Genomic DNA, 27,418 nt, shown 5'->3' on the forward strand with positions numbered 1-27,418 from the left:
CTAGTATGCCGAATTTGTTGAAGATCGGTTCAGATATAGCTATAGCTCCCATATATACTGTTCATCCGATTTGTTATATATGTTACTCACAGCCGTAATATGCACTCCGTAACAATGATATTCAGGGAAATATATCAAATACAGCTCAGAAATATCTTTGCCAAATTTTATCGAGATCGGTTCAGATTTGGATATAGCTCCCACATATATTTTTATCCGATTTCAATTTAATTTCAAACCAAATGGGCAATACAAGTCCGAATTTAAAAGATACAAATGTTTCGGCATATTTAGTTCTTTTAACTTTAAATTATAATTCAAATCATAGCGTGTATGATTGAATTCTCCTATAAACACTTTTAATTGTTATGTGGAGCTCTACTAAATTAGCAAAGTGGTGTAGGGTATCATAAAGTTGGCCCCGCCCGACTTTAAGACTTCCTTTACTGGTTTTTATATAAAAATATTTCAAGTATCATAAAATCCATAATAGTGTAAAAAATAGCTGCCACTGGAATAATTTTAACAGCTGTCGGACGAGTGGCATAGAAATGACTGCAGACTGAAAATGGTTGCACTTTTTTCATCTCACCCTGCAACATTAAGAAACTTTTTTAATTGCATTCGAAAAAAAATTAATAATAATGTTTACAATTATTTTTGTAGCATTTTCAATCTTATAATATTGAAAGTTTTAGAATTTTTTTCCGAAATTATCGTTGTCATGTTTAAGGATCGACCTGTGAAGAAATATGTTTCACAACGTCTGATTGTTTTGATACAATTTCACGAATTGCAGTTCATTTCGAATTTCTGCCCGAAGCGTTCCCAGTGAACCTTTACAACCTGCGAGAATATCATTGCAATTTTTCCTTCACCAAATATTAATGTTCTCAGCTTAGTTCTTTTCACACTATTTTAATTCTAAGTTGGCTTATTTTTGTTGCAGAGGCTGTGGGTAAATTCTTTGTTTCCTGCATTTTTGTTTTCATTGCAGATATTAAGAAGCTAGGTTTAACAATAATCTTCAACTATATCTCACACTATGAGTTCTCATCAAAATCCAACTTCTCACAGGCCAAGGCGTCACATAACACACACCGACACCGGCAGAATTGGGCGTTGCTAATTATGCTGTCAGTTTTTGCTCTAACCTATGTTTATTAAATAATTATCCTAAGCGAACAAAAGAAATGCCATAGAGAAAAAAGTAAACACAGGCAAATAACACAGAAAAGGCTGTAGATCTAATTAGCCCATTAAGATTTGTTTAGATTTTCAATCTTGAAATTAAAAAGAGATACAACAAAAAAAAAAAAAAAAACAGAATTCTCATATTGTGACCGTTAATATTGTGTGGCAATGTGGCTTATTTAATTAAGGGTTTTGACGAATATTTTTTTTATTTTTTTTTTGGATTTGCAAAAAATTACTCAAACAGTGAGAGATAGAGAGAGGTATGCCCAGTTAAAATTACCGTTATTTTTGTGGTTTTTAATTTCTTTCGTATTCGTTCTTTATTTCTTTTGTTGTGTATGGTTAGTTTGATTAGAGTGTTGATGAGAGTTTTGAGAAGATAAATTTCATTCATAAATTTTACCGGTATCTTTTTTTTTTTTTTTGGCTTGTTAAGGTGACTGTTGTTGTTAGCTATTATGTGCTAATGTGTGTTGATATTAAAAACATAATTAAAGAGTTTCAATGACTTGTTGCCGCAAACATCCGGCAGTATTCTAATTAAATACGATTGTTGGCTATTAAACATGTATTTAGATGCTAGGCTATCTATGATTGATTATGTCAATTGTGTGATAGAAAAACCTGAATGATTTTTAATATAATACCGATTTAATACACAGGGCGAGATGAAAAAACTGTAACCAACATCATACTGCTGTCATTTCTAAGCCACTCGTCCGACAGCTGTTAAAAATAGTCCAGTGACAGTTTACAAGGTTACAAAAGTATTTTGGTGAGATTTTTCCAGAAAAAAGTTATTCGTGATGGAATTCAAGTGTGATAGTGTGATTTCATTATATTTGGCTGGAAAACAACAAGTGGCTATCGTTAGAGCACTCCAGCATTTAAATGTGCATAAATCTTTTTGTCTCGTACCATCGCTTGTTACCGCGATACTGGTAGCGTAGCCCGACGTCTAGGAAGTGGAGGGAAGAAAAAAGCAACATCAGCAGAAATTGTTCGAAAAGTAAAGAAGCGACTTGATTGAAACCCGCGTCGCAGTTGCCGAATTTACAAAAAATGTCAAATCTAGAAAACTTTGGTTCGCGTTAGCCGGTTAGGGACATACCCAGAGGAAAAAATCTCAAGCCCTGGCCGAAGGCCAGTCACTTACAAAAGTTGAAATTCCAAAAAGTGTAAGAACTTACACCGCAACAGAAAGAAAATAGACTAAAAAGAGTTGCTTCGCTTGACCGAAAGTGGTGAACTGCCGAATTTGGATTTCTCCGATGAGAAAACATTTGTTGTCCTGCAGTTTAAAAACAAATAAAATGATCGTGTTTACTTGCCAAAGAGGTCAGCTCGGCTCAAGCTCCGGCCATGGTGATGGTGATGGTGTGGGCTGCCATAACAGCCGATGGTCGCTCTCCGCTGGTATTAATCAAACGTGGCATCAGAATAAATGCGAATATTCTCGCAAAAAAAATTCTGGAGGGTGTATTATAGCCTTGGGCATGCAAACATTTTGGCTGCAGACCTTGGATTTTCCAACAGGACTCAACACGCGCCACCCAAGAATTGTTACAAAATGAGTTTCTTCGGTTCACTTCCAGCGCACAATGGCTACCAAAATTTCCGGATACCGATCCGTTAAGCTATTTTGTCTGAAGTATTTTGGAAAGCAATGTTGGAACTAAAAACTACAAAAGTGTCGATCACCTCAAGCAAGCGCTTCGCCGGAAATAGGCCAAAATGCCGCAGAACAACATTCGCGCAGCGTGTGATGGTTTCATTGGCCGTTTGAAGGCCATAATTCTTGCCAAAGGTGACCAATTCAAACAAATCTAAACTTATTTTAAAATTTGATGTTATTTCCGACATTTGTTGCCTTCATTCAATAAATTAAAAAAAAAATGTAAGAATTATGGCGTTCGACTTTGTTGCATTGTTTTTTTTATCTCAACCTGTATTGCTATGTTAATTGGAAATGCAGGAATATTTTTTGGAAAAATTAATATGAAACAATAAAAATAAATTCTTTTAGGCAGAAAAAATTATCATCAGCTGAAAAATTATTTTTTTTGTTTTTTTTTTTAAATGCTTCCGTGGAAAAAATTGTGAACAGGTATTCAAAATTTATTTTTTTTCTATATTATAATTAATTTTTTTCTCCATCAGCTAAGAACTGTGGTTAGAAGTTTCGTTAGCTAATGAAAACCTTTTTTTTTCTGTAAGAATGTCTGCTTGCGATAGAAAAAAAATTCCGTCTACTGTGAATTTTCACCTGAAGCATTTCGTTTGGGAAAAAATCTGCCTAGCTGTTCACTGTGGTCCAAACTTTTTGTGTAGAAAAAATGTTTTTATTGCATGTTTTTCAAAAGAAAAATTGCCTCAGCTAACAATCTTTATTTAACGAAAACATCAGCTAATATCTGTGGTCATCTTAGTTGAAAACTGGTCCCCCTCTTATCTAGGAGAAAAATGCTTTCTTGATATCTTTTTGTTATTCTATCCCGCCCTATTATCTGAATTCCATCCGTTATACCACTCGTAGTTCACAGCAATTTAATAACTATTTGTAACCGATAAACTTTACATTTTCATTCACAAACTCAATTAGCCTTCTTCATCAGCGTTCTTGCCACCTGTCCGTTTCTATGTATGTGTGTTTTCCATTCTGTTAACATTCTCTTTTGTCCATTTCTTTTTTATTACAGGCGCATATCAATTTCCAGTAATTTTATAATTAACTTTTGCTCTTTTATTATGCGTAAGAATAAAGGAAAGAAATTACAGTGCAACTGGATTTGGATTGTGACCTTATGGTAGTTGAGCGGGGTTCCAAGGGTCTTTTCATTACATAAGCTTATACTTTCTTTTATATATTATTTCATCTCATTGCTGTTTCTTCTTGGCTGTTGCTGCTAATAATGACATAATATACCGTTTTGTTTTAGCTTTGTTCTCGTATTGTTGGTCGCGTTGTAATGATAAATGATGTTGTTGAAGTTGTACGTATGTATATGGTAATTTATACGCGCTTTTGTTCAAAAAGCAAATTGTTTAGTTTGTGTCTTAAGTCTTTTGTTTTGTGAGGTTTTGTTTTTCATTTCTTGGGTTTTTTTTTAAGTGAATGAGCAATAAGCTTATATGAGTTGCATAGTTTTTTAATTATCTTGAGAATTTTTTTCAATTCAGATTTTCGCTGGAAATTCGTAACAGGGAATTTAGGTGGAATATAAATGATTAATTTTCCATTTAATTACGTTGTTTTGACAAGCCCTGTTATGTAATATGAAAAATAATTTTCAAATGAGTTTTTTTTTTGAGAATAACATTAATGAATAGTTTGGGAATGAGTTTAAATAGAGACCAGATATGGGAAATACGTGAATACCCAAATAATGAATGAGTACAGAAAAGAGGCATGCTGGGTAAAAGTGCACAAAATAAAGGAATTTACTCAAAATGTGGGTAACAATTATTTTATGATTAAAGACTATATGATACCCTACACCATTATTCATATGTAGTAGAGCTCCCGTAACAAAAAAGTTTATATTGGGAATTTATGTGAAGTAGATAATACCAACCACGAACTATATTTGAATGCGTATCATGTCTTTAGAGTAGTCAGTATTTTAGGAACTAAATCCAACTCTAAATCGATTTTCAAATTTTCAGGCTTTTGTACCTCTACTAACAAATAACGTTGATTTATAGTGCATGATATGACTTCGATCAGAATTATACTAAAAAATATTTATTGGAGCAATACATATATCAAGACCAAATTTGCCTAAATGGTTTCGGTTCGGTTGCATATGAAATATTTATCCAATTTGGGCTGATATTACATATATGGTGAGCAATAACCGTAAAATCGGTTGAAGATGTTTATCAAAGGTATATAAAAATCTGAACCGATCTCGAAAAAAAATTGACAGAGCTAGTCTCGAGCTGTATCTGATGTCCGGTATCAAATATCATTGTTGTGAAGTTACGCATGTTACGCATGTGAGGGACTTAAGCATCAAATCGGATGACACATATACATGGAAGCTATAGCTATATCTGAACCTATTTTCACGAAAATTTGATGTACTTACTTCTAGGCTGAATTCCATTGGAAGTGCAAAAATGCAGCCCATTTGGGCCAATTGGTGCCAAATAAACCTGAAATCGGACAAAGATATATATGGGAGCTATAGCCAAATCTGAACCGATCTTAACAAAATTCTAGGCATTTATTTCTGCGCTGGATCTGATATCTGGTACCAAAGATCATTGCTGGGGAGTGCATATTACGTTTGTGAGGGATTTAAAACCCCAAATCGGATGAAACATTTATCTGGGAGCTATATCTGAAGCGATTTTCATTAAATTTGATGTACTTGCTTCTAGACTGAATTCTGTCGGATGTGAAAAAATCTATGTCATTTGGGCTAATATTGGCCATTTGGTGTAGAATTAACGAAATCGGTTGAAGATATACAGGGTTGCCCATATTCGACGGACCCATCTGGCAACGCCATAACTTTTGACAGAGATGTCACATCGCTTAATGACATACCGCGTTTGAAGCGTCAGTCCAATCAGATTTTTATCATGAACCAATACACGCCACCCGAAATAGTTGAAATTTACATTCAACAGAAGAAGTCAATTGTGAAAACTCAACGTGCTTTTAAAACATTAAAAAATGTGAGAAGTGCGCCTTCTAAGAACACCATTAAGCGTTTATATGAAAAATTTTCGACTGGTAAGGCTCTTTCTAATCCGAAGACGCCATATAAAAGTCGACCAAGGCGATCGGCCGAGAATATCGCTGCCGTACGAGCCAGTGTTGAGAGGTCCCCAAGAACATCCCAAAAACGCCGTTCTCAGCAGTTGGGCATGGCTCGGTCCACTTTACAACGGATTATTCGCATTGATTTGCATTTGTTGCCGTACAAAATTCAATTGACGCAAAGAATGTTGCCTGCGGACAAGCCTCGTCGATTGGAATGGGCCCAAAGAGTCATGGGTCCGTCGAATATGGGCAACCCTGTATATGGCAGCTATATCTAAATTTTAAACAGATTCTCACCCATTTCAATAGTGTTAGTCCTTGGACCAAACAAATATTGTTTGGAAAATCGGATAATAAATGCGACCAGCATTTCCTTCACAAAAATACATGTACAGACGAACGGACAACGTATTTTAGCTATTATGAAGCCCTTCAGATTTGTAGAACAAGCCTTTAAAACTGTTTTCCCTAAAACTGTATTCCCAAAGTTAATACCATTTCCGCGAACTCGAGTTGAATTTGCATTACATCAAAAGCACAGTATATTTAGTCAAAGGATACCCTAATTCATATGCAGTTTGAGACGAAATATAATTATACCATATTATGAATATATGAGTTCGTTTCTTCAGTCTTTTAATAACCTTTTATAAATTATCCTGTTAACTTAGAAAATCAAAGTTAAGTTAAGAAATTTTTAAAAGTTCCCAAATATTGCTGTTCTTCATTTCTCAAGTCGTTTTTATGTCCTTTGTTCAAATAATATTTTTAAATTGTATCCACAGGGCTGCCTCTTAGGTCCGATGTCAAAGAATCGCTTGATTGGTACACAATTATAGACATAGGTTAATTATATTCCATTTTTTTTATTAGAAATGCATGAGTTTGGTAGTTATATCCTTCAGTATGTCTCGCATAAATGACTTTATAAAATTTTGGTAAAATTTCCCAATTGGACCTCTTGGTTTTCCTTTTATCTGTCCTTATTCAAGTCACCCTTTTTCCTACGCCTTTTTTTCATTTATATGAGAAAAAAAAAAAACAAAACTGCAATCAATTTCATTTTCCCAAATCGTCACGCTGCTAATAAACCATTATTATAAATTTCACTTGTTTTAAATAAAGTAATTTTCTCCCTTCAATAAGTTTTCTTTTCAATATGTATGTACACATATTTCCGAACATACATAAAACTAAATATCCATAAATTTCTACCTTCTTTTAAGCACTGCATGCCCTCAAAACCTTTATTTGCCATAAATATATATATATATATATATATATTTTTTTTGGGCGCGCACAAAAGGAAAAACTGAAAAGATTTTCTTTCCAAGCCTAAAATAACCATGGTAGCAACATGACTATCGATTTTCTATTTTAGCCACAAGAAAATCTATTTAGCAATATCCATAAGCTATTAAAGTAAAACGCTGAAAAGCATTAATATCAATTTGACGAAATGCTCACTAGCCACAAACGAAAGACGAAGAAGAAAACACAACAACGGACAATTGTTTAAAGCAGGTCATTTGGCAAGCAGCTCATGCAAAGAAACCAAAAAAAAAAAAAAAAAAAATCGCATATGCGAATAGTTAGGTGAGCAGCGAAAACAAAAACTCTGCATACCGAGTAGCGGTGTTTGGCGTAGCAAAAAAAAAAAAAAACAATCTAGACGTTAACGGTCATTGTCGGTGGACTGGTGGTTGCTTTACTGGCCGACCGCTAAGAATTTTAGTAGACATGTTTTCCCGAATGGCCTTAAATAACTATTAAACAACACCCAAATGCTAGAATGCCTAGAGAGGGAGAGGGGGAAATTATGAATATTGACAGTCATCTTTGGACTGTTGCAATGCCACGGCACAGCGTTGCAAGTGTATATATGTGGTTTTTGGCCGTGGTTCTTTCAATGGTGTTCACATTACATTGTTCACCATAAATCCATTCCGAGAAGAGCACAAAATACAAATAATTGGGAGTTGCCTTTTTACGATGGTGGTCTAGTAACTTTTTAAACGGACACACACAGTGGGAAGCATTCAAATTGTTAAATGTTAAGCACTAGACGTTAATAAAACCTCCACTTAGTGACCCTAGATCTTTTGGTGACTTGATTTTGCTATGCGTTAGCCTATCCCTCATGAATTGTAATTGAACCCCCAAGCCATAATGATGGACCGACGGACACGAAATTTTGCATGCATGCTGTTCAAAGTCTAGCCAGATTGCACACATATGGTTGGCTATATACAGGGTGAGATGAAAAAATTGCAACCAACTTCAGAATGCTGTCATTTCTAAGCCGCTCGTCAAACAGATGTTAAAATTATTCCAGTGACAGCTCATTATATTGTTTACAAGCGTACAAAAGCGTTTTGGTGAGAATTTTCCAGAAAAAAAGTTGTTTGTGATGGAATTCCAGCGTGATTTCTTTATATTTGACTGGAAAACCATAAGTGGCTATCGTTAGAGCACTCCAACATTTAAATGTGATGTGTCTCGTACCATCGCTCGTTACCGTGGTACAGGTGACGTAGTCCGACGTCAAGGAAGTGGAGAGAAGAAAACAGCAACGTCAGCAGAATAGTAAAGAAGCGATTTGGTCGAAAACCGCGTCGCGGTGACCGAAAAATGGCTCGTGAGATGAACATATCGCAATTTTGCATTCGGCAAGCCTTGAAAAATGAGCTCGGGGCAAAGCCATTGAAATTCCAAAAAGTGCCAGAACTTACACCGCAACAAAAAAAAATGGACTCAAAAGGGCTAAAGAGTTACTTCGCATGGTCGAAAGTGGTGTTCAGCCGAATTTGGTTATCTCCGATGAGAAAACATTCTTTGTCCAGCAGTTTGTAAACAAACAAAAAGATCGTGTTTACTTGCCAAAGAGGTCAGCTGAAAATGTGCACCTTCGGTTGGCCACCAAAACTCAAGCGCCGGTCATGGTGATGGTGTGACCGCCATAACAGCCGATGGTCGCTCTCCGCTCGTATTAATCGGCCGTGGCATCAGAATAAATGCCGAATATTATCGCGATAATATTCTGGAGGGTGTATTAAAGCCTTGGGCACGCAAACATTGTGACCTTGGACATTCTAAAAGGACTCATCACCATCGCACTCAGCACGCGCCACCCAAGAATGGTTACACAGTGAAGTTCCTCGCTTCATTTCCAGCGCACAGTGGCCACCAAAATCTCCGAATCCGTTGAACTATTGTGTCTGGAGTATTTTGGAAAACAAGGCTGGCACTAAAAAATACCAAAGTGTTGTACATTCGGGCAGCGTGTTACGGTCTCATTGACCATTTAAAGGTCATAATTGGTGCCAAAGATGACCAATTCGAACAAGTCTTAACTTATGTTAAAATTTGATGCTATTTCCTACATTTTTTGCTTTCTTTCAATAAAATTTAAAAAAAAAAAAATAATTAAAAATTTGAAACTAATTTTGGCCTCCACATTTTTGTTGTTTTCGAATTTCTATTTCAATTTCCCATTTAATTTTAATATTTTTTTAAAATTTTCCATCCCACTGTTCCTCAATTGAAAGCAATCGCCATTTGATGAACCTTTTCTTCTAATACCTTGCGATTTCCATTTATTCATATATCTAAAATATGCACTTTGATGGTGGTGGTTATGGTGATGGTACGTGTCTCTATTTTGATTCGTCGGCGCACAACACAAAACTGTGAACAGCCAGTGGCTAAAGTCTCCAGAATTAAGTGATTTTTGATAGAATTTCTTTTTTCCGCCAAATTTGCTTTTACATGGTTTCATCTTGTCGTTTTAGGTTTCTTCTTTGATTTCATTCATACGATAGTTTTATGGCTGTTGATTATTACAATTTTGTGTGATTTTTGTGTGAGCGGTTACTTAATTTGAATGCATGAAAAACTGCCACAATTTCGCAGCGGCTAGGGAGGTAGGAATCAATTTTCTTCATATTTACCCTGAAAACGTAGTTTAAGTGGTGCTCTATGGCGATATTATTTATTATGTGATTAAGTTGTAGATACAATGAAATATCCTCGGAAAGAGCAGAAAAGAAATGCCGCTTTATTTGTTGGGAATGCTGAGATGATAGAGAAATTACTAAGTGCTGAACATGTTCGACCAGCGGCTATGGTTTTATGGTGGCAATCAGTGGGGATTTGAGTTTTAGTGGTTTATTTTGCTTTGATTATGTGATTCAATTTCTTTGCGAGAACATTCTCAATTGTGCTTTGGCTTTTATTACAGGAAATACAAGCGTGAGTTTTGGACATTTAGCAAAACTTATTCGTATAGTTATAACTTTGATTTATTTACGAGGGGATATTTGTAAAATGGCAAAATTGCTTTTTGATTGATGGCTTAATAAATGATTTGGAATGTAACTCAAATTAGTGTTATTGGGGTTGTGACACTATTTACAAAGGCAATTTGTGGGGCTTTGTGAAAGAAAAGTTTCGTGCAATGTTGCCGATGAAAGAGGATGTGTAAGTAGACCACTGGATTACTGGCCATTTAAAATGTGGGATTGAAACAAATATATGACAACTGGAAACAAAGTCCTTTAACATTTCTCTAAAAATAAATGTGATTTATTTTCAATCACCCAACATTCTGAGAAGGCTAACAATTTATTGGGGCTAAAAAATAACATAGGATTTCGAAAACTTAAGAACTTTTGAGGTTACATCCCTAAATGAATATAATCTAGTTTGGGTAAAATTTTGGGTCAACATGTTTGACAGAAAAAGTTGGTTTTTGAACGGAATAATCTCATATCCTTTCATACAAAATTCCAATTAATGCCAAAAGAGTTCTTTCAAAATTTAAAAAAAATTAGCTTTTAGTCTTCGAAAAATTTCTAAGTTTTATACCCGCGCCGCAGTTGCCGAAAAATGGCTCGTGAGCTGAAAATATCGCAATATTCCATTCGGCAAATATTGAAAAATGAGCTCGGGGTAAACCCATTGAAATTCCAAAAAGTGTAAGAACTTACACCCCAACAGAAAGAAAATAGTCTCAAAAGAGCTAAAGAGTTGATTCGCTTGGCCAAAAGTGGTGAACTGCCGATGAGAAAACAATCGTTGTCCAGCAGTTTGTAAACAAACCAAATGCTCGAGTTTACTTGCCAAAGAGGTCAGCTGAAAATGTGCACCTTCGGTTGGCCACCAGAACTCAAGCGCCGGCCACCATCACCATGATGGTGTGGGCCGCCATAACAGCCTATGGTCACTCTCCGCTCGTATTAATCGACCGTGGCATCAGAATAAATGCCGAATATTATCGCGAACATATTCTAGAGGGTGTATTAAAGCCTTATGCACGCAAATATTTTGTCTGCAGACCTTGGACATTTCAACAGGACTCAGCACCATCGCACTCAGCACGCGCCACCCAAGAATGGTTACAAAATGTGGTTCCTCGCTTCCAGCGCACAATGGCCACCAAAATCTCCGGATTCCAATCCGATGGACTATTGTGTCTGCAGTATTTTGGAAAGCAAGGTTGGCACTAAAAAATACCAAAGTTTCGATCACCTCAAGCAAGCGCTTTGCCGGGAATGGGCCAAAATACCACACAGCGTGTGACGGTTTTATTGGCAGTTTGAAGGCCATAAATCGTGCCAAAAGTTGACCAATTCGAACAAATCTAAACTTATTCTAAAATTTGATGCTATTACCGACATATTTTGCTTTCATTCAATAAAATTTTAAAAAAATGTAAAAATTGTGGCTTTTGACTTTGTTGCAGTTTTTTTGTCTCACCCTGGAAAGTGAAGGAATATAATCCAAACCTGGCATGTCGCAATATTTATATCATATATATTTAGGTCAGATATGAACTGGACAAAATATTGGCTCATTCCTCCCGAATCTACTCCATAGAGGGTTAATCATTTGAATAATCATAAAAAAGGTCCAAGTATGTTTATATAATCTAACATCGGCTGAGGGTATACATCTGCCGGCAAAACCGACTGATACTTTTTAACTGGTTTTAACAATATTTCTGGGCAAGAAGTACTTATAATTTCTTTTTTTGAAAAATCCACGATTTTTTCGAAACACGTACTTGAGAGCGATTCTTGAATATCTAATTCTTAAAGAGATTTTGCCAAAGAGTCCAAGACAAAAAAATCTTAAAAGAATTTTTTTTTAAAGAAATCCTCGACCAGGATACTTCCGAAATATTTTTTAAAATCAAAGTGTCCTAGATAAAAATCTTAAAAGATTTTTTAAAAAAAATCATCGAAATATTCATAAAAATCTAATATTTTTAAAATGAATTCTAAAAACATTCCTAAAATTCATTTTGGTTAGGATTTTAAAGATAATTACGTAAGTGAAGACTTTTTTCTAGGAGATTCTTTAAATTTCCGACATCCTTAGAAAATTACCACTCCAGCTGGATTACCACAAACTATTTCCAATTTAGAATGCTCAACTAGCGACCATAATAAAACTGTTAACATTCTGCGGTATTTATTAGATTACTTTGTAGATAATAAGATTGCCATAAATATTTGTATAAACATGGCCTTGTAAATTATTGCTCCAACAACTAAGCAGAAGAAAACTAGATTTTTTTTTGAAGAAAAAAGAAAAACGAAATATACTCTAATCAAACACTTGCTATAATTTTCTCACCTCGCAAAACAAAAGACTTAAGCCACAGACTTGATTTGGTTTTTCTGAATGAAAAAAAGAAAAAAAACAGTATTTTACAGTTGTTACAATTGCCGTCTTTTGAATGACTTTGGAAAGTCATTGACTTTTTAAGACAGTTTTGAAATGCAAATTATAGACATGGTTGTTGTTGCAATACTTGTTTTTCTTTCATAATGCTACAACTCAAACAGACAGTCAGAAGAACATTGTGCTGATTTAATGATTTGTAATTGAAAAGAAACGAAAGAAAAAAAAATGATGTGCATTGCTTTCTGGTGTGAAAGGAGATATTATCTAACATCATGCCAGTTGCTGTTGTTTCTGCCGAAAAACTTGTTTCGGTTTTGAATGCACCCATTAAAATGGCAATGTAATCCATAATGATTGCAACATTAGATGCCTGGCAAGTGATTTTGTTCTAGTTTTGTTTTTTTTTTAATTTTTATGGAAATCTTGTCTACATTTCAAGTGAGAATAGCTACGAGCTTTGATTTCTTTGAAAAGTGTCGGAGAATGTGCCAATTTGAAGTTGGTCTTATTTATTTTCTGATGGTGATTGAACTCTTTGAAGAAGTATGTTTTGAATCTATGATCTTTAATCCAAAGATGATTTATTTTGAAGTGTTCATTTTCATATTTTGATGGTACAACACTTGTTGCAGTCGGCTCTTTTCCATTTCTTGTTTTTTGAAATTGGATTACATCATTTTGATTGGTCTATGAAAGAGCAAAATATGAAAGACGTATGATTTTGCATCCATTGGCCATTATTTTTACCTTTTTTTTTAATTTTATTCAATGAAAGCAAAAAAATGTCGGAACTGATCGACACTTTGGTATATTTTAGTGCCAACCTTGCTTTCCTAAATACTCCAGACACATTAGTCCAAAGGATTGGTATCCGGATATTTAGGTGGTCATTGTGCGCTTGAAATGAAGCAAAGAACCTCATTGTAACCATTCTAGGGTGGCGCGTGCTGAGTCCTGTTGGAATTTCCAAGATCTGCGGCCAAAATTTTTGCGTGCCCAAGGCTTTAATACACCCTCCGGAATATTTTTGCGAAAATATTCGGCATTTATTCTGATGCCACGGTCGATTAGTACGAGCGGAGAGCGACCATCGGCTGTTATGGCAGCGCTTGAGTTCTGGTGGCCAGCCGTAGGTGCACATTTTCAGTTGACCTCTTTGGCAAGTATACACGATCCTTTTGTTTGTTTACAAACTGCTGGACATCGAATGTTTTGTCATCGGAGAAAACGAAATTCGACTCCTAAGCTCTTTTGAGTCTATTTTCCTTCCGTTGCGGTGCAAGTTTTTGCATTTTTTGGAGTTTCAATGGCTCGGAGTTTTTCAATATTTGCCGAATGGAATGGAATAATGCGATATGCTCAGCTCAGGAGCCATTTTTCGGCCACTGCGACGCGGGTTTCGATCAAGTCGCTTCTTTACTTTTCGAACCATTTTTGCTGAAGTTGCTGTTTTCTTCCGTCCACTTCCTTGACGTCGGGCTACGCTACCAGTATCACGGTAATGAGCGATGGTGCGAGACATAAAAGATTTGCTCGCCCTGTATGAGAGCTACAACAATTACTGGACCTATATGGGAGCTATGTACCTAGAGAATTCGAAATGTCAAAATCGCTAACTAATACGGATAATCTTGAGGTACTGTTATGAAAGAGCTTTTCCAATAGCTGGACATTTTTGGAATTAGAACCCATTATTTCAAGCGAAAAGCTTTTAAATTATGCGGTACGGTGCAATGCTGTTTGTTATTTGGGGTTTATACCTGGACGTGGGCGGACAGAACATAATGTCAGTACCATATTAGACATAAATTTTAGATCTCTAAATGAAAAAATGTGATTTCTATATTGACTTCAAGAGACTGTTTGAAGGACATCTCTAAATGAGGTTTTCAAAGAACACAGCTGAATTTTTTCACTTAAAAAATTTGAAATGTCTGTAGCCGTTCAAAAGTCGGGAAATCTTATTTCAATAGCTTTTGGGTGTTTTGTCATATTTTTAAATCGAATTCACTGTGATTCGGTAGTCTGTGTTTCCAGGATGTAGGAAACATCCTTGGAGAGAACTGTAAATGTATAGACCCAATGTAACTGTACCTTCAGATATTTTAATGATTTGTGTCACAGTTTTCACAGGAATTCTTAAAAAATCCGAATTTGGAGTTCGTAGTGGGCACTCCTTCATATGACAGGAAATTGCGGATTTAAGGTAAATTTTTTAACAGAATTATCCTAAACTTGGTGTTTGGAGTTCCTTCTCTGAAAGATAATTGCCTGTAAAGGTCGACGTTTTCATATAGCCCCATTTAACCGTAATTTCTGATAATCAAAATTTTGAAAGCTATAGCAGCATTTTCAACGTTTTCTTTACATTTTGCTTTTTTTTCTTGTTTTTAGGTATCAAATCTAATTCGATTACGAGAACTTCAACTCCATCGAAGAATATATTTTGAACTTTTTCATATTTTTCTCACACTTCCAGTACCAGAATATTGTCGCTAATTCTTAAACACTTCTGGAAATGTTTTTGTAAATTTAATATTAAGTGCAACATTTTTCCATTTAACTTCTTAATTGAATTTCACTTCAGAAATTCCTCTGCATAAATTTAACATCCCTGCAAGTACAATTTTACAGACCCAAAGCCCAATATAATGACTATCGACCTCATTATTGACTAATCTCTCTCCCTTTCAAAGCGGCTTATCTTCTAGAGAGCTAATCTATGAGGAACTCCCCCCAATAAGCTAAATATTACTCACTATTACCCAACACCATTTGGCGCCTAAACATAACCGCCTTCCTTACCACCATTTCAGCCAGAAGCTGTCTACACAAATAGCATTTAGTGTTGAATAAAGGCTACTCCCTTAAAAATACTATATATACCATTTTCAAATTCTGGAGAAAAATGAAAAATTACTGCTCATTTCGAAAAGCGAAAGTATGTGAACAGCCCACATTTTTCCACGAAACCGAGAGAGAGAGAGAAAAAATCAATTTACATTTTACTGCTTCTGCCAGTTACCGACATCATATATCATTGAAATACAAAACATTAAGTAAATGATTTACACCACACATGGCTGAACTGAAAAATACTCCTACTGATGTGTGGGCCTCCCTTTACTCGCTCTTTGAAAAGAAATTGTAACAATTTGTATTTTTTTTTTTTTATTTTTTGTCTTTGCAATTCAACAATGTTTACGGGTGACAAGTATTGCCATTGACATTGTAAGCTGGTGCATTGATGAGATGAGCTGCTGCTGCTCACTGCTGCCATTGTGAAAGTAAAATTGTTGCATTGTTATTGAAATTGAGTTTTGTGACCGATAAATGCCGAACTTGAGAAAACAAATAGATATATCTGAAGATTACAGGGATTCAGAGTCGAGGGAATTTCTTTTGCCATTTAATGATGAACATGACATTGTCAAAAGAAAGACGAAGTGGATGATGATGGTGGTGGTGGTAAATGAACAGATAACAACAACAGCCACAATCATAAATCACTTAACAATTGTAATAAACTTAACGAAACAATTGATGAGGGCTTCACAGACAGACCTGCTACACAACAATTGTTTCAATGTCTGCTGTGATTTGCTCTGATTTGTGGCATTCGGTGGTTTTTTGTTTTGTTCCTCTTCAGCTGTTGACTTTCAATTTGTTTTGCTTCTTGGATGTCCATGTGTGTGTGTGTGTGCTTTTCTTGTTTTACACATGTCTTTTGTATAGAAAACAAAAGTGAAATTTCATTTCATTAATCGGGTTCATAATGATAATTATAGCAGCAGCAGCAAGTTTGTTGCTTAAGTCTTTTGTTTAGATTTTCCCTTTTTTTTAGAATCTCGCAAAAGTGTTACAGTTTTTGTCGGTTGGCTTTTTGTCACGCTTTTGTTACATGTTTTTATTATGGTTATTGTTGTTATGTTTTTTATAACAAACAAGTTTCAGGCCACAAATCATAATTCTTGTCGCTTTTTATTAGGCTTTTTGTATTATATACCCTCTCGCTCCCTCCCCACAAAAGGCTTAGTTTTGCCGTTTGTTTTCCACCACGTTTGGTTAAACGTTTTGGGTCTGGTTTGATGTTCTAAAAAAACAAATAGAAAAAAAAAAAGAAAAATAACAAAACGACATTTTATTGTTTTGCGTGTGTGCCGGCTGGCAGGCTGTCGTGAACATGAATTGACACTTTCTTTTTCTTTGCCACAAAGGCAACGCTTTTCTTGTTCTGATGTTGGGGGGTGCACTATGGGTTTTTTTACGTTTATTTTGGCATAAACTCTAATTTCAAAGCTATTGAATTGAAATTTGGTTTGTATACATTTTTTATGCTTCCAAGATGACCTACCAATTTTCATATGATTTGGGGCACTATTTCATATAGCTGCTATATAGCCGATCTGGCCGATTTGACCCAACTTTTTTGTTTATGAAGCTATTGAAGTGAAATTTGGTTTGTATTCATTTTTTATGCCCCCAAGATGACCTACGAATTTTCATATGATTTGGGGAACTATTTCATATAGCTGCTATATAGCCGATTTGACCCAACTTTTTTGTTTATGAAGCTATTGAAGTGAAATTTGGTTTGTATTCATTTTTTAAGCCCCCCCAAGATGACTTACGAATTTTCATATGATTTGGGGCACTATTTCTTATGTAGCTGCTATATAGCCGGTCTGGCCTATTTGACCCAACTTTTTTATTTATGAAGCTGTTGAAGTGAAATTTGATTTGTATTCATTTTTATGCCCCCAAGATGACCTACGAATTTTCATATGATTTGGGGCACTATTTCATGTAGCTGCTATATAGCCGATCTGGCCGATCGGCTATGATGATTTGGAGAAACATACTGCTCATTCATTACAATAATTATACTTTTGCTAAGCCATTTTGAATGTTTAGTTTTAAATCGCTCTAGTTTACGGATGCACTTTGGCAAATGCTTTTTTTTATAATTAACAAAATCTTTCACTTGTTTTGATATCAAACGCATTTGGTCTTCATTTAAACTGATATTATTGATATTCTGTAACACATATTTCACAAGTGCATCATCTGAGCGATTGTAGCTTCTCCAAATTTCAATAAGCGCTGCATGGACAAACACATGTTTATCTGCAAAACACGTGTTGGCACAAAATAGAACAAAAAAGGCTAGTTACTCATTAATTAACACACTTTTGTTAATAACTTGGCATTTATACCTTTTTGCAATGCTTTGCCATTCACAAGTTACACTCCACGGAACACAACTACAATTTATAGATTTTATATAAAGCTATACATAAACGAAACAATTCACAGTATTACAACAACAGACAATTATGACAAAAAGGGCACCTCGTCTTAATTTTACATACCTGCACTAACGTTTTCCATAATTACACATTTTATTTTTTTTCAATTTTGTCAAATCAGAAGCACTTGAACTTAGCTGATCTTTACCGCCAGTTGTACCAAAACAAAGTGACTTTCAAACAGCTGACTTTAAAAGCTCGCCAGCAAAAAAGGGTTGCCACCCGTATCGATATTAAACATTTTTTTTTTCTAATATGGGTATCTACATTTAGGAAATCAGTTAAATTTCAAAATATGAAACCAAAAAAAAAATGACTTTATGCCAAAAAAGCATGCTTTTTACCCATAGTGGGGTGGTGGAAAAACAACAAACGTTCTTGTTTACCTTGAAAGTGGCTTAGAATTTTTTTTAAGTTTTCATTCATTTGAAATTCAATTCAATAAGATTTGTCATTTTATTTTATTCTTTTCATTTCATTCTCCTTCTCATTTGGGATTGATGTCCTCAATGCCAATGCCGGGCTTGTGCGTGCCAACCCGCATTGTGATTTTATTTATTGTGGTGTCTGGCATTGAAAGTTTAATTAAATACAATTAGCCAAAAGAGAAATTTATGTTATTGGAATTCTATGCTACGCTATGCTACTCAACTCAAGTCAAGAGAAATGTTGATTTAATTTAATGCAATTTTGGTTTGTTTCTAAATTCCATGTGCAGCTATCATTTTTCATTGAATGCAGTTCTTTTCAAATAGTTCCCGAAAGTCACGTGAAATTTTCTTGACATTTTGATAGACATTTAGAATTTCGTGCCACTGGTATTAATTTTTTGTTTTATAAAACAATTACGTGAGTAAGTTTTATGGCCATACATTTTGGATGCTTACCTTTTTAAATGTTTATGGTTGTGTTAATATAATCTGAAATGAGTAGAAGAAAATTAACACGTTAGATTATTTTGAGACTCAAGAGTATTTGGTTCTTAAAATGCTATAACAATTATTTATGTTTCAAAGGTTCGAAAAAAAAAAATCTTACAGAATAAAAAAAATATTGAAGTGATTTTTTTTTTCGATTTTGAGATTATTGTTGTCCCCGGGGCTCCAGTTGGAATTTCTCATGAATTAAAAGTAATCCAATCGGAGCAATCCTTTGTCCCTGAAGCAGAAGCTTATTGTGCAGAAATTTAATATTTTTAAAATAATTTTTTTCTATTTGGAAACTTAAAAAAATATATATATTTCTAGATATTTCTTCGGGAAAATAGATAAATAGAGGTCACTTAGAGTAAAAACAATAAAAGTCCATTTAATTTCTTTCAAGAAAAAATGAACCAAAAATTCAAATAAATTAAAATAAGGTATTAAAAATATAAAGAATCGTTTGCAGAGTAAATTTTTTTGTTGTCCTAAAGAAGAAACAGATTTAAGTTTTGTTTAATATTTTCCTCCGAAATGTGTCTGCGGTTCTGATCCCAAAATATTAAATACAGAGTGAGATGAAAAAACTGAAACCAACTTCAGACTGCTGTCATTTCTAAGCCACTCGTCCGACAACTGTTAAAATTATTCCAGTGACAGCTCATTATATTGTTTACAAGCGTATAAGAAATTTTTCAGAAAAAAAGTAATTCGTGATGGAATTCAAGCGTGATAGTGTGACTTCTTTATTTTTTTGCTGGAAAACCAGAAGGAGCTATCGTTAGAGCACTCCAGCATTTAAATGTGAATGATTCTTTTGTTTCTCATATCATCGCTCGTTGCCGTGATACTGGTAGCGTAGCGCGATGTCAATCAAGTGGACGGAAGAAAACAGCAACATCAGAAGAAATGGTTCGAAAAGTAAAGAAGCGACTTGATCGAAACCCGCGTCGCAGTGGCCTGAAAAATAGCGCATGAGCTGAACATATCGCAATATTCCATTCGGCAAATATTGAAAAATGAGCTCGGGGTAAAGCTTGGACATTCCAACAGGACTCAGCACCACCGCACATAACACACGCCACCCAAGAATGGTTATAAAGTGAGGTTCCTCCGGATATCAATCCGTTCGACTATTGTGTCTGGAGTATTTTGGAAAGCAAAGTTGGCAAGCGCTTCGCCTGGAATGGGCCAAAATATCACAGAGCAACATTCGGACAGCGTGTGACGGTTTCATTGGCCGTTTGAAGGCCATAATTCATGACAAAGGTGACCAATTCTAAACTTATTCTAAAATCTGATGCTATTTCCGACATTTGTTGCTTTCATTCAATAAAATTAAAAAACAAATGTAAAAGTAATAGCGTTTGACTTTCTTGCATTTTTCTTATCTCACCCTGTAGTCAAAAAATAATAATCGCATATGAAAGACCTATTCCTGATTGAAATAATTCAACCTAGTTTTATGGTCCTGGAACCTTTTCTCTCCCTCTCCCATTTTTGACCGAGGAAATATCTTCCTGATCTAAGGTCGAAAAGAAGAAAATATAGATCCAACATCATATTTAGAGTTCTTCCTTTATTTCAAAAATAGGTCATTTTCACTGGACATACTGGACTCACATTCATTTTTTTCTCAAATTTAGGCTGAATTGAAAACATAAAATGTTAATTAAAGAAAATATTCGTCCCAATAACTCTCCAAAGTTCGAACTATTCTTATGTTCTTTCGTATCTAAATAAAAAAATCCCTCATGGGTCAGATAGAAGGAAATTTTGCTCCAGCATCTTATTTTAGGTATTTTATATTTCATTATCAAAATATATTTTTCTTTTTTACTTTCGATCACTGTGTTACTTAATTAAAATCAGGAATTCATATATTAAATAATTTTTAAATATAATTTTTTCCTACACAAAAATTAAATTCAAATCCAAATGTCTTCGTTGCTTTGGCACATACTCGAAATAGTATAGCTTTTCAAACTTAAGAAAAAATCTTATGCCTTCATAATTTATTCACAAACAACATACAGCACAAAAATTAAAGAGAAACTCTTGGAAATCTTAAAAACAAAAATAAAACTAAAAAACACTGGGGAAGCACGACGAAAAAAATAAAATAACTACGGCAAAAGCTCACATAATACACCGGCTGTGAAATCAACGACCGGTCGCATTTGGTGGGTCGAACAACTGAGAGACCTCATTCCAATATGCCACAACACTTAGACACTCACACACAGAGACACTAGAAGACACTGAGATAAATGTTGATGTAAAGTAGAGTTGTAACATAACTGTTTCAAACAACATACAGCAGCGGCAGCAGTTGGAGAGTTATGGCTCCAGACAATCAATATACGAGTAGTGAGTGCTGTGTGACTATATGGAGAAAATGCCAAGACAATTGAACAACAAACTGCCACCTTCAGCCATATGTTCGTAGCAGGCAGCAGTTGCCAACCAAACAACTGACACCAAGAAATTAAAGAAAACATTAACGATTATTGGCACAAGATTGCATGGACAACAACGACAACAGCATGAAGAAGAAGAACAGCAGCAACAGCAACAACATATGGCATAGAACATGTTATAATTGTTTTTTATAAATTCAAAAGTGTCTTTCACTTTAACTCCAATTGTTGTTAAACATTGGCCAGCTGAGATGCAACACAGGAGGAGGAGAGTGGGAATGATAGAAAAGAGGTGGGCTTGAAAGCCTTCACCTGTACAAATGAACAAAGTCGAACAAACAACAACGAACGACAGTAGGAAAAGACTCACATACATACATAGAACACAAAAAGATGAATACTAAATTAATCTAATAATGCCAATGATGTAAGAATGTGGTTTACCCCCGATATGTTAGCCAGCAAGTAAGCCAAGAAACAAACAGTACCACAGCAGCAACAACAACAGCAGCTTCATCATCCATCTATGCAACTAAACTGAGAGCTTTTGTGGACCATTGCCTGCCCGCCTGCCTATTTTCAATGGCAAGCAATTTCAACATAACATTTACTAATAATTGGCTCTGCATAGAAATGTATCTGTATGTGTGTATGTATATATGTGTGTAGTAATGTTTACAAATGGTAAATGTGGTTGTTGGTTTCGCTGGTATCATCTCTTTTTTGTTGCTTTGCAACTAATACCATTTCTTTATGCCGGCTGCTGCAGTTGTTTGTTACTCCAGTCATTGATGAGTATTCATTTCGCTTCATTTTTCTGCGGGCCGTTAAAACCTGCTGCCATGGCTGATCATCAGCATCATCATCAGCGCAGCAGCATTAACATCAAATGTTGCAACAATGCATTTCAAAAAGAAAAAAGACGAAGCAGAAAAAAAAGAACCGGGCTATTAACCTATATTTGTAGCCTTTAAATGTTACTCGTTTATGGCACAGCAACACAAAGCAAAAAAAAGAAAAACGAAGAAATATGTTGTAGCCGCAGAAAAAAAATCGATTCTTGAAACGTACATAGAACATACATTAAATTGGCTGTCATATATGGATGTTGGAAGACCACAACACTTGTTGCGTTGGCCATCTATCTGCCACCACTAGCATCGCAATTTCCATTGTCATTGCCGGGTTTTGAGTTGAATAGGAGACCAGCAAATAGATATATCTTTCATTTGCTCCTCAGATCATGTTATTGGTATTCCATACATGCCAGAGCTTTAAATGCAAACACTTGTTACAAGTGTCAATTTATTGCAGGTTTTCTTTATTTGCTTTTAATGAGAAAACAAATAGTGGGATGTCTTTCAAAGGTTCCCCCTTTGTCGTGGACTTTAAATGACAGCTTTGAAACATGTTTATTTTTATATATCTGGTATTGCTTCCATACTTACAACAAAATGGTTTTCCGCGAAAGTGAAGATGTGTGGAAGGGAGGATAATAGCGATTTAGGGGCTAAAATTACCTGGGATTATTGTTATTATACCCTTAGTCAGGGTATATATCTCACCGAAAAAACTGTTTTAGATCCCAGGTGTCTTTGGACCAAATCCGTTTCAGGATATTTGAAGTCGATTTAGCGATATCTGCTGGCTGGTTGGTCCAAACTTGGTACATCGTAATGTTATTATAAAATTATTATTATCTGATACCTCCCCCACAAAGTGTCAATTTTTTCAAAAAAACAAAAAAAAAATCACTGCACAGAAAAAGAAAGAATTATGCATTAGTGGAAAGTGGACAAAATCGGTCCACTACAGGGTGAGATGAAAAAAACAGCAACCAATTTCAGACTGCTGTCATTTCTAAGCCATTCGTTCGACAGCTATTAAAATTATTCCATTGACAGCTCATTATATTGTTTGCAAGCGTACAAAAGCATTTTGGTGAGAATTTTCCGGAAAAAAAAGTTATTCGTGATGGAATTCAAGCGTGATAATGTGATTTCTTCATATTTGGCTGGAAAATCACAGGTGGCTATGGTTTTGTGTCTCCTACCATCGCTCGTTACCGTGATACTGGTAGCGTAGCCCGCAACAGCAACATCAGCTGAAATGGTGCGAAATGTAAAGAAGCGACTTGATCGAAAACCGCCTCGCAATGGCGAAAAATGAGCTCGTGGTAAAGCCATTGAAATTCCGAAAAGTGCAAGACCTTACACCACACCGGAAAGAAAATAGACTCAAAAGAGCTAAAGAGTTGCTTCGCTGAAAATGTGCACATTCGGTTGGCCACCAGAACTCAAGCGGTGCAACGGAAAGAAAATAGACTCAAAAGAGCTAAAGAGTTGTGCACCTTCGGTTGGCCACCAGAACTCAAGCGGCGGCCATGGTGATGTTGTGGGCCGCCAGAACAGCCGATGGTCGCTCTCCGCTCGTATTAATCGACCGTGGCATCAGAATAAATGCGAATATTATCGCGATAATATTTTGGAGGGTGTATTAAAGCCTTGGAAAGATTTTGGCCGCAGACCTTGGACATTCCAACAGGACTCAGCACCATCACATTCAACAAAATGAGGTTCCTCGCTTCATTTTCAGCGTATGGCCACCAAAATCTCCAGATACCAATCCGTTGGACTATTACAAAGATACAAAGTGTCGATCACCTCAAGCAAGCGCTTCGCGGGAATGGGCCAAAATACCGCAGAGCAACATTCGGCCAGCGAATGATTTTTGTCGTTTGAGGCCATAATTCGTGCCAAAGGTGTACAATTCGAACAAATCTAAACTTATTCTAAAAGTTGATGCTATTTCCGACAGTTTTTGCTTTCATTCAACAAAATTTAGAAAAAAAAAAGTGATAGCGTTTGACTTTGTTGCGGTTTTTTTATCTCACCCTGTAATAAGAATTATAATATGTTGTATGAGGTATAAAAGATTTTTTTTGGCTTTGAAGACTTTTATACCAAATCCTAATGTTTGATTTTTTGAAGTATATATTTCGACTACTACCACTATTCCATGCTAAAGAATATTTTTTGGAATCGAAAGACTGGATTTAGAAAATTGACAATTGTTAAAGAATTTTTTGTAGAAAATATTCTGATTTTAACAATATGTTTATGGGGATGGAGCTTAAATTGCGGAGCCAAAATTGTGAGCTACTTAAAAATACTTTTCAAAGCCAAATATTTTATTCTTTACCATATTATTTTGATTTAAAATCATGGGACTTACTCAAACATATTAATATATTTCATATTATATTAATTTTTTTTTTTATATTACTGTCATTTGTTAATATTTGGGCATTAAAATTCATATACATCAATCTTGCGAGTAGAATAACTTGTCGGTTCAAAAAGTATACTCAAAAATTATAATTCACCTCTTCTTCACTAAGTCATCACGTCTATAAACAAAAATATGGAATATTTAATTTTCCTACATTTAAAAAATTTATTTAATTAGTAAACTTTCTTTTTTCTTGTGTTTTCTGTAAAACAAATCGCTAAAACGTGTTTCATTACAAACTAATTGAATTTTAACAATACTCCATTTAATTTCGAAAAAAATCTGAAAAATGTTTTAACAATTATAAAACCATTATCATTTTTCTGCACAACCATTTGCATATCTTCTTCAAATGAATTTTACTCATGGACAAAAATAAAAATAATTTATTTTCACTTTGTTGTTGACCCCTCAATTATTTGTAGATTTTCTCAACAAAAGAAATCCCATGCACAAAAGCTAGCAAATGATGGTAATCTATTTAAATATCAAACATTTTTTTTTTCAAAACAAGACGCAATGTATTTCTGTTGTTTTTTAAAGAATTTGCACACACACACACACATTTGAATGGTATACCAAATGCTATGTCTCTTGGCCATTTGAAATGAAAACGAATATCTAGTTAACACTTTCCTTTAATGGATGTTTTCCAAAAAACACAAATCGTGATCAAATGGATTTTGGAGACCAACACCAAAAAAACACACATTACAATCAAGGTGAAATTTTTGCTAAATCTTTGATACACAAAAAATAAGATACACGAAGATAAAAACAGAGTTTAGAAATCTTTTAACAGCTGCCGCTATTTAATGGAAATTGGGGATTTTCATAGCAGAAGAGGTAACAACAATTTAAAATAATCCACCGCTCCATTTATTCTGTTTTTGGGGTAAGTGCCGAGGCTTTTATGGTCATTGCAAAACATTCAGGTGTGACATTTTGCATAAATTTAATTTTACTTTTTGGTCGACTTCAATCAAAGGGTAAATGTAAGAAAACAAAAGACTTAAGGCACATACTCGAAAAGGGAATACAAATAAATAATTTTACATTTGCGTCTCTATTGAAAATCACAAGAGTAAACATTCTGAGTAAGCTATGAAAAATTGTATTCGACAAAAGACTTAGGATACACACGTGAAAGAAAAAATAAGGTAACCAGAAATGCCGAAAGGCGTAACCGACACAAAAACAGTAATTCTTTTTTTTTTGATTGATTCTTGCCTGTATTTCTCCAAAAAATGGTATTTGTATTTCGTAATGGGTCCCAGCTTCGGCGGAGGACCATTGTACATACAGGGGGAGATTAAAAAACTGCAACAAAGTCAAACGCCATTCTTGTTCTTTTTTTAATTTTATTGAATGAAAGCAAAAAATGTCGGAAAAAGCATCAAATTTTAGTGAATAAGTTTAGATTTGTTAGAATTGATCACCTTTGGCACGAATTATAGCCGCAAACGACTAATGAAACCGTCATTCGCTGCCGAATGTTGCTCTGCGGTATTTTGGCCCATTCCCGCGAAGCGTTTGCTTGAGGTGATCGACACTTTGTATTTTTTAGGGCCAACCTTGCTTTCCAAAATACTCCAGACACAATAGTCCCACGGATTGGTATCAAGATATTTTGATGGGCAATGTGCGCTGGGAATGAAGCGAGGAACCTCATTTTGTAACCATTCTTGGGTGGCACGTGCTGAGTGCGATGGTCCTGAGTCCTGTTGGAGTGTCCAAGGTATGCGGCCAAAGTATTTGCGTATCTAAGGCTTTAATACACCCTCAAGAATATGTTGTCAATAATATTCGGCATTTATTCTGATGCCAGGGTCGATTAATACGAGCGGAGAGTGACCATCGGCTGTTATGGCGGCCCACACCATCACCATGGCCGGCGCTTGAGTTCTGGTGGCCAACCGAAGGTGCACATTTTCAGCTGACCTCTTTGGCAAGTAACCACGATCATTTTGTTTGTTTACAAACACCTGGACAACGAATGTTTACTCATTGGAGAAACCCAAATTCGGCAGTTTACCACTTTCGGCCAAGCGAAACAACTATTTATCTCTTTTGAGTCTATTTTCTTTCCGTTGCGGTGTAAGCTCTTGCACTTTTTGGAATTTCAATGGCTTTACCCCGAGCTAATTTTTTTAATATTTGACGAATGGAATATTGCGATATGTTCAGCTCACGAGCCATTTTCGGCCACGAGACGCGAGTTTCGATCAAGTCGCTTCTATACTTTTCGAACCATTTCTGCTGATGTTGCTATTTTCTTCCGTACACTTCCTTGACGTCGGGCTACGCTACCAGTATCATGGTAACGAGCGATGGTACGAGACGCAATAGATTTATTCACATTAAAATGCTGGAGTGCTCTAATGGCTATCGTTGTGTTTTTCCAGCCAAATGTAAAGAGATCACACTGTCATGCTTGAATTCCACCACGAATAACTTTTTTTCTGGAAAATTCTCACCAAAATGCTTTTGTACTCTTTTAAACAATATAATAAGCTGTCACTGGAATAATTTTAACAGCTATCCTACGAGTGGCTTAGAAATGACAGCAGTCTGAAATTGGTTACAATTTTTTCGTCGCACCCGATTTGTTGCCTTAGGCCCTCACATTCGTTATATCAGTTACAGCCCAAAAATACATCTGTTAAAGTTTATCGATATCAGACCAGAGTTGGATATAGCTCCCATATATATCATTATCTGATATCAGGTTTATTGTGCACCAAGTGGCTAATTAGCCTAAATGAACTGAATCTTTTTTTGTGTTTTGTTAACATAACACCACCTTATGTCATTTAG

The 27,418-nt window shown here is 35.3% G+C and overlaps 1 protein-coding gene across 1 annotated transcript in view; it reads right to left on the bottom strand.

Moving 5' to 3' along the window:
* Positions 1-27,418, bottom strand: part of LOC101896863 (uncharacterized) — an 86,542-nt gene that overhangs the window by 21,373 nt on the left and 37,751 nt on the right. Inside the window, exon 3 of the mRNA XM_005177432.4 lies at positions 18,858-18,890. The gene's annotated coding sequence lies outside the window, so the exon portion shown is untranslated. The remainder of the gene's footprint in view (positions 1-18,857; positions 18,891-27,418) is intronic.

The sequence above is a fragment of the Musca domestica genome, unplaced genomic scaffold (genome assembly GCF_030504385.1).
Source record: "Musca domestica strain aabys unplaced genomic scaffold, Musca_domestica.polishedcontigs.V.1.1 1, whole genome shotgun sequence".
Taxonomy (NCBI): domain Eukaryota; kingdom Metazoa; phylum Arthropoda; class Insecta; order Diptera; family Muscidae; genus Musca; species Musca domestica.